This window comes from Gekko japonicus, unplaced genomic scaffold (genome assembly GCF_001447785.1).
Source record: "Gekko japonicus isolate JY-2015 unplaced genomic scaffold, Gekko_japonicus_V1.1 scaffold1966, whole genome shotgun sequence".
NCBI classification, from domain to species: Eukaryota; Metazoa; Chordata; class Lepidosauria; order Squamata; family Gekkonidae; genus Gekko; species Gekko japonicus.
Genome location: NW_015164249.1, coordinates 129,143 through 144,917, shown reverse-complemented (window position 1 = coordinate 144,917; position 15,775 = coordinate 129,143). Strand labels below are relative to the sequence as shown.

Below are 15,775 nucleotides of genomic sequence, written 5' to 3'. Positions count from 1 at the left end.
GGTGGTTCATCCGTTTGGGCCGCATCTTCCTGGCCGTGGGATCGGCAGCGCGTCTTGCCGCTGTCGCATCCCCGGCTCCCGGTCGAACTGTGCATGCCCGAGCATGCGCAGTTCGGCAGCCTCCCCCTCCCACTCGCCTCTTTCTCTCCGGCATCTGATCATGCCGGGGAGCAACGGCGCACCGCTAACGGGATCCGTGGGATCCCGCCGAGGCGTTTCTTTTTTGGCTTCTCCTCGTTTTTTTCCTGCCGTGTGGCAGGGGCCTAAATAAACTACATCAGAACAAAGTGTGAGTTCAGCGGCACCTTCAGAACCAACAAAGTTAAACATTGGGCATAAGCTTTCGCGTACAAAAGCTTATACGCAGAATTAAACGCTGTCGGTCCTAAAGGTGCCACTGGACTCAACATTTTGTTCTATTGCTTCAGACCAACAGGGCTACCCCACCTGAATATAAAATACCTCAGCAAGGACATAAAAAGGCACACAGGCCTTAGGATTCTTCTGTTCGTGTTTTTTGCTCCACTAATGGCATTAGTGCAAAGGAATATTTTTGTTGGGATAACGTCGACAACAATGGGTCTATGCAAACGTTCTGTAAAACTCCCGTCACAGAGACACTGAAGCGCATACGGTGAAGTCCAGAAATTCTACCAACAGTGTGCCATCTGTTTATAAAGCGAATGAAAATTTCAAGATTCTGTGGGTCTTAAAACACAAATGATAAGACACAATGGATTCTAGATTCAAGCCCAGTAGCACCATAGAAACCAACAAGGTTTGGGGGGGTAATATGCTTTTGAGAATCAAGGCTCCCTTTGACGGATACAATTTGGAAGGGAGATCTCAGCTTTCTCATTATCGTATTATCGTCTCTTATCTTATTAACACTTGGAATTCACTGCCACAGGAAGTGGTGGCGGCTACAGGCATGGACGGCTTCAAAAGGGAATTAGATAAGCATATGGAGCAGAGGTCCATCAGTGGCTATTAGCCACAAGGTATAGATAGGAACTCTGGGGCAAGTGATGCTCTGTCATCTTGGTGCTTGGGGGGGTCAACAGTGGGAGGGGGCTTCTAATGTCCTGGCCCCACTGGTGGACCTCCTGATGGCACCTGGTATTTTTGGCCACTGTGTGATACAGAGTGTTGGACTGGATGGGCCTTTGGCCTGATCCAACATTGGCATCTCTTACGTTCTTATGTTCTTATGGCATTCTGTGTAGAATACCCAGGAGATGCTGAGATTGTCTGGCAGCCAGCAGGTCTAGCTCCTTTTTTTGTGTTACGCACCACTAGGTGGCGAGCTAGACTTGTTTTTAAGGCACGAGACCTTTTGGAGGCGGTTTACCATTGCCTGGTGGCAGCGCTGGTTTTCCTTGGAGGTTGCCCTTCCAAATACTAGCCAAGGCCGACCCTCCTTAGCTTCCAAGATCTGATGGGATCGGGCTAACCTGGGCTATCCAGGTAAGGGCTCTGGACTCTTATGTCCCCGTCAGAAGGTGGGAGGGGTGCCACAAAGATGGAACTTGGGATGCAGAGGGACAGTGCACATTGTAATCAGCTTGATCAGAGCAAAGGGCACAGCCACGGGCACCCGCATGGCACCACAGTATGCTAACACTTTCATGGCTGACCTGGCGGGGCTGTGTCTCAGTGGCAGAGCATCTGCTTGACATGCAGAAGGTCCCAGGTTCAATCCCTGGCATCTCCAGTTAAAAGGATCTGGCAGGAGGTGATGGGAAAGGCCTCAGCCTGAGACCCAGGAGCGCTGCTGCCAGTCTGACTAGACAGTACTGAGTGCGGTGGACCGACGGTCTGATTCAGCGGGGGGCCGCTTCAGGCGCTCATGTGTTCCTCAGCTCCCATCCACTAACGCTCCTCTTGTACCTGAGATTTATTGATGGCGTTTGCATCGTTTGGACACATGGGAAAGAACGACTGGAGAAATCTGACCAAGGGAGCTTTGATTTTTAGAAGCTTATGCCCCCAAAAATCTCGTTGGTCTCTCAGTCGCTACTGGAGTCAAATCGAGCTGTTCTACTGCGGACGGAGATGGCTACCCTCGGACACTGTCGTGGATTCTATCTTTCCTGTGAGCAGAGGAGATCACCAGAGACTTTCTTCTGAGGCTGCGGTCACACGGAGAATTAGCCACGCTAGAGAGACGGAAGATAGGCGGATTTTCCAGGCGCGATCTCACCGCCACATCTGGGAAGCGTAGAGCTCCCGTGGCTCACCCGAGGCTTCCCGCTGAAGATGCGGGGTAAAAAACTAGTACCTCCGAGGTACTACTTTCTGGTAACCGCAGGGCAAGGGCGGGCGTCTGATCACGTTTCCGGTGGCATCAGGGGCCCGCCCATGTCCCCTTGCAAAACGTTTTTTTCCCCCCAAGTCTCCATGGATGCGCACAAGCACCCAACAGAGCATGCGCATACTTTGGTGTACAGAAAAAAACAAACCCGTTTGCCGCACCACGCCGCTTCTTTGTTGCGCCGCAGGATTGTCCTGTGATCGGCACCTCCCCCCTACCCATGGGACCTCCACGGAACCTCCACGGGACGTCTGATCACGCAACCGCACGTTATTTTGCCCCAGGGCAAACAGCCACGCCTCCCCACCACGATATCCGGCCCGTGTGACCGGGGCCTAAGTTTTGCATCCTGCTCACCACGCAGCTCCATGTGTAATGCTTCCTCTAAGCTGTGGAGTCTTGTGAGCAAAAATTCTGCTTTGTGAGCTACTGACATTAAAGTTGTGAGCGAGCGATTTGGCTGCTGCATAAATCAGTTTGCTCTGGAGCCCTCCTTCCTGGGCTCAGGCAAACTGTTTGAGCTGGAGGCTAAAAAACTGCGAGCTAGCTCACACTAACTCAGCTCAGAGGGAACACAATGGGCATGAACCACAATGGCCATGAACCACATCACCAAACTATGAATCGATATGCTGGTTCACAAACAGAACCGGTTCGTTTTGGTCCATGAGCCATTTATGCCCCTGCTTTCTGCTCCCTGCGAAAAGCGGCGGTGAGCAGAGGGCAAGGGGTTAAATGGCCCCGAACCATTTCTCCATACTGTGGAGTCTGGCCCTCACCAGCCCATTCCTCTCCAGAGGCTACTGCCACCAGCAACACAAGGGTTCCAGTGCTGTAGGGCCTGGAGAAGACTGGGCTTGCGCGTTTCTTTTCTGGCTGTTCAATGTCAGAAGTTTACTTTAAACACTCAGTGAAACGGTCCAATACCTTTGGGTTAAGTTTGGCAAGGTCAAACCTTTTCTCCGAGAGATTTAACACCTGCAGTGGGGAGAAAAAAAGAGAGGGAACACAGAATTTTAAGCACTGCATTTAACACAAGTCACAACCAGGTTACAGAAATGTCTACCGCCTTCCTGCCCAACTAGGGACATGAAGGTGGCAATTAAACAGTTAAAAAGACATCTAAAGGACAAGATGGAGCGTCAGTAAGGGAACGCCAGGCAAAACAGAAAAGACTTTTCCCACTGGCCGAAGACCATGATGGCGAGGGATTGGCAAAACTGCCTGGAGAGGAATTCCATGGTTTTGGCGCCATTAACACTTTCTCAGGTTGCCACCTGCCCAGCCTGAGACGATGGGGGCACCCAAAACAGGAATTCTGAACATGATCCTAACCATTACGTAGGTTCATATGGGAATAGACATTCTTTAAAGTATGCAAAGTCCCAAGCCATATAGGGCATTAAAGTTCACTACCAGCACCTTGAGTTGGGTGCGAAAGCAGGTTGGAAGCCAAGGAACAGAATAAGACTCGAACTATATTATCCCTAGCACTCACTCCAAACAGCATTCCTGTCGTAACACTCTGTACCCACTGCAGTTTCTAGACATTTCTCAAGGGCAGCCCCAAGTAGAGCACACTGCTGTAGTCTAATCGAGAGGTTATCTGGACATTTGGTCATTTTAGATATTTTTCTTTAAGAACGCTTTTTAGCATTTGCTTTTCAAACTGGGGGTGGGGGGGCTTTTAAAGGAAACAAAACTCATGTTAATATGGAAGGGGTGGTGGTCTTGAATCGGCTCAAAGGAAAATCCGCCTCATGAGAAAAACGAGTTTGCAAGCCTCTGGATGTTCGGGTACCAAGAAACCTAATGACATTTTTAGTTCCTGTGCAGACTTTTCTACCTTTCTACCTTTTCTACCTTGAGATACACTGGAATTTGGCTTGAATAGAACGTGTGTATTTTTGAAAACAGAATTGCTAGAGGGAGAGGCCAAGGGCTTTCAGTATATAGACAATAAACAAAGAATGATAAGACTGACGTTTGCGCCATTCCAAAATTATTTGTCCTACGATTTTAGCAAAGCTCAAAGGAACTATTCTGTGCTGAATGTTAGGCTTGTCTCTGTAAAAGAAATGTGGGTCTACTGATTTCACTAGACGAGGCAAAAGTAGGATGATACCGTAAACCTTTGCATTCGAAATTAATGGGTTTTACTTATCTGAATTTGCCTGGGTTCTCTCTTCCTTGCTCTTTCTATCTGCTTCAACCTATGACTCATTCTTTTTTTTTAAAGTTCAAAAGGCTAGAGGCTCCTTTTCCCTCTGTTATGTAAGTTATCACAAGGTTTTATAAAATTCTGTGAGAATATTGCCCCCGTTTTGTTTTTCCCCTCTACTTTATCTAATGCATGCAAGAGATGGTATTACAATAATTGAAGACGAAGAAGAGATTGGATTTATATCCCGCCCTTCACTACCCAAAGGTGTCTCAGAGCGGCTTACAAACTCCTTTCCTTTCCCCTCCCCACAACAGACACCCTGTGAGGTAGGTGGGGCTGAGAGAGCTCTGACAGAAACTGCTCTTTTTTCAAGAACAGCTCTTATCAGAGCTACGGCTTGCCCAAGGTCATTCATCCAGGTGCAAGTGGAGGAGCGGGGAATCAAACCCAGTTCTCCCAGATTAGAGTCCGCGCACTTAACCACTACACCGAGCTGGCTCTCAAGCGCCCCCAATGTGCGGATTTAGATATCCGCACAGAGGGGGCGTCTTGGGTATTAGTATATAGATTTACAACTTCTAATCTTTATGGGTCTCTAGGTCAGTTCCCATTTTGGACATCAATATTGCCTTCAGAAGAATTCTTTGTCAGGTCCCCTGCCTGTCAATTTTGAGGAGCCGTCCACTAGAAAAAAGGTTTTAGAATGGAAGGTGTAGCTCCGCACTTTCTAGAGGTCAACGATCTTCACAACATCAAAATGGGCAACGGGTGGAAAGGTTTTAAAGTTGCAACTGATTTATGACACTGACAACATATGGGTTTTTTTTGTTGAATCTTTTTATATTTATGCTCATTAATGATATTAATACAGTCTACAATACAGTCCACTCATAGCATGCATTATATAATTTCTGGTTATACTACAGTGTGAGCCTTTGTCATTTACGTACTCAATAGGGAGCAACAACTGATCACAGGCCCTTCCTAATATGAAATGCGTGCTGACAGACAATCTATAGACCATTCATACTTTACAGCCGGTGACACAACTTCAAAACATCCCAGGTGCATACGTGAAAATGTAATCTGTCAAGAGAGCCCGTTAATTAGATCACGGTCACTGGAATGAAGAACTAGTGTTAAGATGAGGGCAATCAGGGCTTTTTTGTAGAAAAAGCCCAGAAGGAACTCATTAGCATAATAGGCCACACCCAACAGCAGAAACTCATTAGCATATTAGGCCACACCCCTGACCGAGCAGCTCGTTAGCATATTAGGCCACACCCCCACGTTACCAGAAGTGTGGTCATCCAGCCACACCCAGCTTTTGCTTCTTATTCTGTTTACCCTGTTTGTTGTCAAAACCCAGGGATCTTCTTGTAGCAGGAACCCTTTGCATGTTAGGCCACACACCCCTAATGTAGCCAGTGCTAATGAGTTTCTGCTTTTGGGTGTGGCCTATTATGCTAATGAGTTCCTGCTGGGCGTGGCCAACTCGGGAGCCAGCCGGAACTCCGTTCCTGTGCATTCCTGCCCAAAAATAGCCCTGAGGGCAATTATCAAAAATAGTGTGCGTCCAGCCAACTATTTAACATCTCTTGGAAGTAAAAGGGTTTAGAAGAGCCTTCACTCTGGAGAGGTGCGCTGCCCTCCCTTCTGCTGTACTTGAAGGAAAATACAAGAATACTCCTTTCTCAGAAAGGCTTTGTACCTGCCCATTAAGGGAGGTTGAGACTACAGAGTACATGTTTTTTAAGATGCCCGTATTATAAGGTGGCGCATAATAAAATCACTCCGCTGACTGAACAAATTCCAGGTATTTCCGAAAAAGCTAGACTCTAGTTTCTTCTCTGATAGAAACCCCAAAATGACCCACCAAGTAGCCAGTTTCTGATCTGATCTTCTTGCAAATCAGTCAGTCCAAAGAAATCAACCCTGACTGTTCCCTGGAAGGCCAGATAATGAAACTGAAGCTCAAATACTTTGGCCACCAAATGAGAAGGGAGCACTCAGTGGAGAAGACCCTGATGCTGGGAAAGACTGAAGGTCAAAGAAGACGGGGACAATGCAACGAACATGAAATTGAGCCAACTTCAGAGGACGGCGGAAGACAGGAAGGCCTGGCATGATCTGGTCCATGGGGTCGCGAAGAGTCGGACTCAACTGTGCGACTGAACAACAACAAGCCAGTTTCTGTCTGGTGATACTCAGATCATGGAAACTCTAAGGTAGCTAGTTCGATACAGTTGTTTGATATTAGATTAAATTTTAATTTGCTTTTAATGTGTCACTGATGTATCTTAAAATTTTGGAATATTGTAAAGGTGCACTTCTTTTTCTATGACTGGTCTAAGGACTGTAGAAATAAACTGAAATTGAACTAAGTGGACAGATGTGGACGACATCCCAAGGAAACCACATCTTCTCTTACCAGGTAGTTGTCCCCATGTTTGGATTTGAGCATCCGCGTGACATCCTGGAGGTTGTGCAGGTAGGTCTCCTCTGAGCAGCTGGCTGGGAAGGAGAGAGCAATGATCCGCTCTGTGATGTAAGTCAAGTCCAGTTCATAACCTTCCTCCATCATGTGATCAAAGTCGGCAGTTCTGTGGCGGAGGAAGGGAGTTGGGGGGGGGGGGAATAAAAAAATTAACAAGCAGAAATTGCTGCCTCAGCCTAATGACAAAGAAATCAGCCATTGTTTACAGTTCCAACTAAGGTAAAGAGAAGAGAAGGTAAAAGGTAAAGGTTCCCTTGCTCGAAAGCCAGGCAAATCTGACTCTAGGGTTGCGGTGCTCATCTCCGTTTCCAAGCCGAAGAGCCAGCACTGTCCGAAGACGTTTCCGTGGTCATGTGGCTGGCATGACTAAACACCAAGGCGCACGGAACTCTGTTACCTTCCCACCGAAGTGGTACCTATTTATCGACTTGCGATTTCTTACTTTCAAACTGCTAGGTTGGCAGGAGCTGGAACTAGAGACGGGAGCTCACTCTGTCATGCGGCACACTCGGGTCTCGAACTGCTGAACTACCGACCTTCCACAGCCTGCAGTTTAGCGGCTCAACCACTCGAGCTTCCATTCAAATCCCCGTTCATAAACGGCAGAATGAGTATTCAGTTTGCTAAGCAGCCGTGACAGCCTTCCAGGAGAGAGTTCATCCACTTTGATTCGTATCAAAACCAACAAGGTGCCGCTGGCTGCAATGAGCAATGGTGGCGGTGCCAGCACACAGCCCCAACGCCCCAGAAATAGAAGCCAGGCCGCACAAAGGCCGCCAATGAGCTTCCCAGGCAGGTTGTGGGCCACGGTCCTAACCAGGTTCCTCTGCTGCCACTATCCAGCAATAAAAACCAGACCAGAGATTGGGGCTCGTCAGCGCCTCCTCTGGCTCGAGCATGAAAGTGCACCGAAAACGCATCCCCTTCCCTGCAGTTCCAGAAGCTTCGCCGTGAGCCACAGTGTTCGTGTAGTTTCCGTGCACTGCCTTCTGACTTTGATGCAAAAAAAAAAAAGCCTCATTGGTTTTTAGACAGTACAAGGAAGGTTTGGTTAAAATTCACAAGAACAAGAAACCCGGTGTTAAAAAAAAAGGAGAGAGAAATGTGCAATTTTTTTTTTTAAAGTAACGTAAACGCTGAAAGTCTGATATAAAGACTTAGATCATTACTTCTCTGTTAATCTGAGGCTGAGGAGAAGGCATTAAGCGTGGATTTTTAGAACTGTCAAGATGCATTTGGTAACAGCGAGAGCAGTACCATTTCCAGTCCCAGACAGGAGACTGAGTATATGGTAATTGTCTGAACCATTGGGAAATATTGCAAGAAAGGGGGTAATCAAAGAGGCTTCTAAACTGCCATAGAGGTTGCATGAAAAGAAGACGATGTACAGGGTTGTAGCTGCCTGAGACCCACAAGGGCACATCCGTGGTCCATGAGGAATATAAATACCCAGGGCTTTTTTGGTAGAAAAAGCCCAGCAGGAACTCATTAGCATAATAGGCCACACCCAATAGCTGAAACTCATTAGCATATCCGGCCACACCCATGAGATCATAGCTCATTAGCACATTAGGCCGCACCCACATGTTACCAGAAGTGTGCTCATCCAGCCACACCCACCTTTTGCTTCTTATTCTCTTTACCTTGTTTGTTGTCCAAACCCAGGGCTTTTTTGTAGCAGGGACTCCTTTGCATGTTAGGCCACACACCCCTAATGTAGCCAATCCTAATGAGTTCCTGCTGTTGGGTGTGGCCTATTATGCTAACTAGTTCCTGCTGGGCGTGGCCAACTCGGGAGCCAGACGGAACTCCGTTCCTGTGCGTTCCTGCCCAAAAATAGCCCTGTAAATAACCATCTAAAGAGCCAATGTGGTGTAGTGGTTAGACTAGGATCGAGATACCTAGTATGAACCCCCACTCTGCAACAGCAGCTCGCTGGGTGACTTCTGGCCAATCACTCTCTCCTAGGCTAGCCTACCTCACTGGATTGTTGTGGGGATAAAATGGAGGACAGGAAGGAGAAGGATGTTAAGGGGCACAGGGTTTCCATTGAGGAGAGAATGACAGGAGAATGACAGCTTTGAGAATGACAGGAGTACTCCTTCCATGAATGTTAGCTGCATAATTCTTTTGTAGGACCGGCAAAAAGCATCCATACAACTATTAAGAAGGCTGCACCCCTTTTTGGAAGACTTCATGCAAGGAGAAGCAGGTTTATCATTCTAGAAATTCCCGTTGGGGCTTGACTTTTAAAACACTGGTGCAAAATTGTTTGGTAGTTATCAATCTGTATGTACTGAATGTTATTGCTTATTGAATGTAATGAATATTTATACCTGACTAGGATGAAATAACGACACACTATGCACTTTACTAAAGGATGACCATAAATAGAACACATTAGTTTGTTAAAAGATTTTTGCAGTGTATATGTATTTGTTACTAGACAGGATATTTCTAGTCAAAGCACTCCCAGCTGTTTTTTAACCAGATTATATGCCCTGCTCAGCCCGACCTCAATCAAACCAGGGACTGAGAAGCCGAGCGGTACAAGCTTGGAATCCATGAACTGGCTCCAACGACGTAATTTATATTCCTTGTGTCAATGCGTAATTATTTTTAAATCACCTCTGTGAGCGAACCCATTTTCTGGTATTTTAAATTGTTTTAACAGCATGGCGCCCTGAGTTGCTCAGGCAAAAAGCAGGCAGACAAATGCTTTAAAGTTTAGGAGGGCAGCCGAAGAGCAAGATTTGAATCCAGAACAAGATTTCCAGGGTATAAGCTTGCAAGACTCTCTGACACAGGGAGCTCTGACTCTCAAAAGGTTATACCCCGTGTTCCCTCTAAGCTGAGTTAGTGTGAGCTAGCTCACTTTTTTTTAGCCTCCGGCTCACACATTTTTGTCTTAGCTCAGGAAGGACGGCTCCAGAGAGCAAACTAATTTATGCAGCACCCAAATGGCCTCACTCACAACTTTAATGCCAGGAGCTCACAAAGTAGAATTTTTGCTCACGAGACTCCACAGCTTAGAGGGAGCATTGGTTATAGCCTGGAAATATTGTGACTATTTAAAACAGATTCATAAACAAAGCTGCCTTTACTTTTCTTGTCATTGAGGAAGGTTCCCAGAAACATTAATAAAAATACTTCAAAAAAAAAAAAAAAAAAAAAGACTGCACAAGATCTGCTTTCTCCGTATCTGGGGACTGGATTCCCGTCCCCATCAGATCAGAAATAAGCACCAGGGAAAAAACCCCACTCATTTGGCCCCGCCCCAATGCCCCATACTTTTCAAATGCAGCTATTTACTTCATTCGAGCCCTGCTTTTCCTCCGATAGGGATCCAAAGCCCCTCACATCATTCCCCTGGCCTCCATTTCATCCTCACAACAACCCTGCGAGGCAAGTTAGCCTGAGAGAGCCCAACTGGCCCGAGGTCACCCAGCCAACAGTCAGGGCCGAGTGGGTATTCAAACTTGGGTCCGCCAGATCCATAGCTGATACTCTAACCACTATACCGCACTATCTCCATGAGCTACGAGGCAGCTGTAATTCATGGTGAGCAATTTTTACGCGAGGTCTCGCTAGACAAATGGAGAACTTTTGCTAAACCCTGAGACATCCCAGTTGCCCCGTGGGCGTGCCATAAGCGTTAAAATGTCTGGTAAGTTGCGGATTTCGTGATCGAAATACAACCCACCGTTTTCCATCAAAGATGGGCAATGCACTAAATTATGATAACTTGGAGAGAGACACACACACCCCGACCGCCCCATCAGACAAATTACGGAACAACCTCCTCAGGGAGGTACGCCTGCCCCCCCCCCAACTTTTGATCTTCAGAAGGCAGTTGAAGCCCGTTTTATTTAGGACTAGGGTTGCCAAGTTCTACCGGAATAATAGCGGGGGAGTCCTGTTGCCCATATGATCCCATAGAGTTTTTAGGCTTGTTGCTAGAGCATCGCCCGGCCACAGGCCCAGCATGATGACGTCACTTTGGGGATGGGGTTCCCCCCGCTGGCCGTATCCGGACTGGCGGGTTGGGGGCCCTTTCGGTGGGAAACACGCCCCCCCCCCCTCCAGGGGGACCTGGCAGCCCTATTTAGGACTGCTTTGGGATAAGTTTAGTAGCAGCCCTGTGTTGTGATTTTAAATCTTGACTTTTCTGTTTTTAATGCGCTTTATGCGTTTTCTCCTTGCGCTCCATAAGGAAGAAAGGAGACCTTGCAGACTGAGGGCCTTTGTGGCTTCCTTGATCGAGTCCGTCCATCTCCTGTTGGGCCTTCCTCTTTTCCGGCTGCCTTCCACTTTTCCTAGCATGATTGTCTTTTCCAGTGAGTCTTGTCTTCTCATATGTAGCTGCGGTGGCTCAAGTGGTTAAGACGCTGAACTGCAGGCTGTGGAAGGTCACTAGTTCAGCAGTTGGAGACCCGAGTGTGCCGCATGACGGAGTGAGCTCCCGTCTCTAGTTCCAGCTCCTGCCAACCTAGCAGTTCGAAAGCAAGACATTGCAAGTAGATAAATAGGTACCGCTTCGATGGGAAGGGAACAGCGTTCCGTGTGCCTTGGTGTTTAGTCATGCCGGCCACATGACCACGGAAACGTCTCCGGACAGCGCTGTCTCTTCGGTTTTGAAACAGAGATGAGCACCGCAACCCTAGAGTCGGACTCAACTGGCTTTCGAGCAAGGGAACCTTTACCTATGCGTTTTCTCTGTATCGTAAGCCACCTTGTGTCTTTTCCAGTGAGTCTTGTCTTCTCATCACGTGACCAAAGTACAATAGCCTCATTTTAGCCATATCAGCTTCTAGCGAGAGTTCAGGCTTTGATGGGAAACGGTGGCTTGACTGAACCCACTTATTTATCTTTTTGGCGCCCCACGGTATTCTCCCCGAGCACCATATTTCAACGGAATGCAAATTAAAATAAATACTATAGAAATGGCAAAGACTTAAGCTTGAAAACCAGCATTCTGTATGGTAGCTTGCACTGGTTCCTTTCCCCCCACCCCACCCACAAAGAGTAAGGTAAGTCAGGGGCCGGATTAGTTGCTACGGCATCTCCTTGGAATTAAAGGTCAGCATTTTAGCTGGGAAACACAGGATTAATGCACTGTGACTTTCAAAGACAATCACTAGCGTTCTTCCGAAGTGATCTTCAAAGGTATGATGGAGCCTCTCTCGGAAAGCCTGGGCGATTAGAACGGGGCAACTTTTCAGAAATGACTTACTCCGAGAGTTTGTCGCAGCAGAAAGATGAGCTTTTCAAAAAACTGCCGGAAGTCTGAAAACAAGATTTTAAAAAGGGTGATTAGTTTCCCTGACATTTAAAAAGAAAACCAACATGGCATTCATGCACATTTCAAGGCAATTTCAAAATACCCCAAGATAGCATTTGGAAATAAACAGAGGCTTAATACACAGAGCTGAACGAAAGAACACCTTTATTTATAAAGGTTACCGTGTTGACATCTTTCTTTTGAAGTCGAACAACTGAACTAAGAGCCTTTGTTGGGGTTTTTTGTTTTTTTTGCTTACTCTTGTAATCAAATGTTAGACTATAGAAATGACTGACTGCAGAGACGTGGCTCAGGATGAGGGTCTCTTCAAATCAGACCAAATATAGTTAGAAATTAGCATGCAATGGTATGGAGACCTTCATGACTGACTACTGCGCATGAATATGCGCTATGCACTATGCGCTATGCACATATGCGCTATGAAATACAAGCAAATTTCTTATGCTTTGAATGCATTAAACATTGATTGCAGTCATGGAAGCAAACTTTGCTTGCTTTGGAGGGCTACACCCAGGACTATCTGTCTGATTCTCCGCTCCATTTCCAGCTCCCAACCTTAGTAAGCCTGAGCACTCTTTTTTTTTTTTTTGGTATTTTTCGTGTGTGTGTGTGTGTGTGTGTGTGTACGCACCCGGACGTCATGGCAACCTCTGGTGACTGGCCCCTAAGCTGTGGAGTTTTGTGAGCAAAAATTCTACTTTGTGAGCTCCTGGCATTAAAGCTGTGCGTGAGCGATTTGGCTGCTGCGTAAATCAGTTTGCTCTGGAGCCACCCCTTCCTGAGCGACACAAATGTGTGAGCCGGAGGCTAAAAAACTGTGAGCTAGCTCACACTAACTCAGCTTAGAGGGAACACTGCTCCTGACTTACAGTTATTCTGTTCCGCAGGGCTCAACGGGAACCGTTTAAGAACTAGCTCTTGCTAGATGAAGTAGTTGTGAAATTGTAATAATAAGATATGCATGCAGAATGCAAAACTGGAACTTGAATATTTTTATATTTTTCTTTTTTTCCCTTCCCTTTCCCCTTCCCTACTTTCTTTAAATAAACTAATAACATTCTCTTGATGAAGAAGAAGAACAACAACAACAACAAGTAGTAGTAGTAGCAGCAGCAGCAGCAGCCAGGTCTTGCTCTGACCTAGATAGCCCAGGCAAGCCGGATCTCATCAGATCTCGGAAGCTAAGCAGGGTCGACTCTGGCAAATACTTGGATGGGAGACCTCCTTGGAATACCAGCAGTCGGGAGGCGGGGGCAGGCTTTGTTCAGGCAACTCTCTGAATATCCTCCAGACCCCCAGTAGGGGTCAGTCACCAGAGGTCACCAGGACTTCCAGATGTGCACACACGTATATGAAAAATACAAAAAAAAAACCTAAAAAAACCTAGCTCTTGACCGTATCTGCATGACTCCACCCATCACTTGCAAAGGTCTCCTCCCTTGGTCATGCCCTCCAGGGACAGTGGAGTATTTGACCTGTCAGGAAACTTATGAGTATACACATATGTTTCCCCAACAGGCTAAACAGTGCTCCCTGAGGACACTTCAGATAAGGTGAATGGCTACAAATATATCCTTCCATCTTAGATGCTCTCCATGCCTCTGAACATCTTTGCCATCTGCCGTTCATGTGCTTGATGCTCTCGCAATCTTCCCCCCCCCCCCCCGGTATGGACATAGGATGGGAGTTTTCTGTATGTTTTTAAATTTCGCAGATAAATATTTTGGCTCTCACAGCTCTTTCAACCCTGGGAAGAAACGCTGGCTAAACAATGAGCTCACCCGGCATCCAGTGAACTAAACAGGCAATGCCCTCTTTCTTTCCTCTTCCCTCTACCCTCTTGACCCAAATTGCACATATTTAGCTACACAGAAACAAATATTTCCTCCCCGGCTACTCCAGCTGAACGAACAGTTACAAAGGCCTCCTCTGCGCCTCTCTCTCTCTCTCACACACACACACACACAGAGAAGGAATTTGCCAGATAATCTCTGTAACATAATTACAAGTTATTTTCCATTGTTAGTTGGGAGCCGTGGGCTTCTTTGTGCCACGTCTGAAAACACTTCTGAAGTTTTCTTGTTTGTTCTAGTTCCTTATTGACAAGGCAAGGTCATGTTCACTCCCCACCCGCTTTGTACATAGGGCACTTCAGGCACAGTGAGGGAGCTTAAAGGAGAAGGCAGCGGTGTTTCAGCTCCCACGTTCAACGGCTTTGCACAGGGTGCCAGCCAGTGTTCCCTCTAAGCCGAGTTAGTGTGAGCTGGCTCACTGTTTTTTAGCCTCCGGCTCACACATTTTTGTTTTAGCTCAGGAAGGATGGCTCCAGAGCAATCGCTCGCTCACAACTTTAATGCCAGTCGCTCACCAAGTAAAATTCTTGCTCCTAAGACTTCACAGCTTGGAGGGAACATTGGTGCCAGCTCTGAGGCATGGGGGGGGGCTATGCCTTGTTTGGTGTTGCCTTGTTTGGTTAAGTGCACGGACTCTAATCTGGGAGAACCGGGTTTGATTCCCCACTCCTCCACTTGTACCTGCTGGATGACCTTGGGCAAGTCGTAGTTCTGTCAGAGGTGTTCTTGAAAAAGAGCAGTTTCCCTCAGAGCTCTCTCAGCCCCGCCTACCTCACAGGGTGTCTGTTGTGGGGAGGGGGAGAGAAAGGAGTTTGTAAGCCGCTCTGAGACTCCTTTGGGTAGAGAAGGGCGGGGTATAGATCCAATCTCTTCTTCTTAATCTGGAAGAGACTAGATGGTCCAAGAGAGGAGAACTCTCTTGCGACACTTTCATTGGGCTTCTGTGCTAAGTGAAAATTGAGGCTGCCCCTTTGAGAAACTCCATTCTCATCATATTTATATTTTTTTTAAAGCAACGCTCTTGTCCTTTAAGAAGCAACGCAATCTGCATGGTGAAATCTCAGAAACCAGGATGGATGAACAGGAGGAAATACTTCTTTCCACAGAGAGTGATTAAAATGTTGAATTTGCTGCCAGAGGATGTAGTGATGGCCACAGGAATAAGCAGCTTTAAAAGGGGATTAGATAGATACATGGAGGATAAGTCCATCAATGGCTACTAGCTATGGAAATGGAGGAGAACCTCCACTTTCAGAGGCAGTAAACTATGAATAACGGTGCCAAGAGGCGACCTCAGGGGAAGGCCTCGGCCTCTACGTCCTGTTGTTGGCCCTCCAGAGGAACTGGTTGGCCACTGTGCGAGACAGGATGCTGGACTAGATGGACTATGGGTCTGATCCAGCAGGGCTGTTCTTATGTTCTTATGGCAAAACAGAATTTCCAGTATGAGTAACCCCCCCCCCCCCCAGAACCCCACTCCATTTAGGCAGGCAAGCAGGAAGTAATCCAGGAGGCACCTAATATGTCTAGCCAATTTGCCAGTTCTACACACTGGGTGACTTTAAAGCAGTCATGTATTCCGTGCTTATGCCCAGGCAGGAACGCACAGGAACGGAGTTCCGGCTGGCTCCTGAGTTGGCCACGC

General features: G+C 47.1%; 1 long non-coding RNA gene and 1 other non-coding gene across 2 annotated transcripts in view; one reads left to right on the top strand and one right to left on the bottom strand.

Moving 5' to 3' along the window:
* The first annotated feature begins 1,642 nt into the window (after nt 1–1,642).
* Nucleotides 1,643–1,714, top strand: TRNAV-GAC. The gene has a single exon. It is a non-coding gene; the product is annotated as a tRNA-Val (tRNA).
* A 5,209-nt stretch (nt 1,715–6,923) lies between these two features.
* LOC107108240 overlaps nt 6,924–15,775 on the bottom strand; it is a 29,267-nt gene continuing 20,415 nt past the window's right edge. Inside the window, exons 3-4 of the long non-coding RNA XR_001482429.1 lie at nt 12,209–12,261; nt 6,924–7,081 (exon numbers count right to left, since the gene is read on the bottom strand). This is a non-coding gene — a long non-coding RNA (uncharacterized LOC107108240). The remainder of the gene's footprint in view (nt 7,082–12,208; nt 12,262–15,775) is intronic.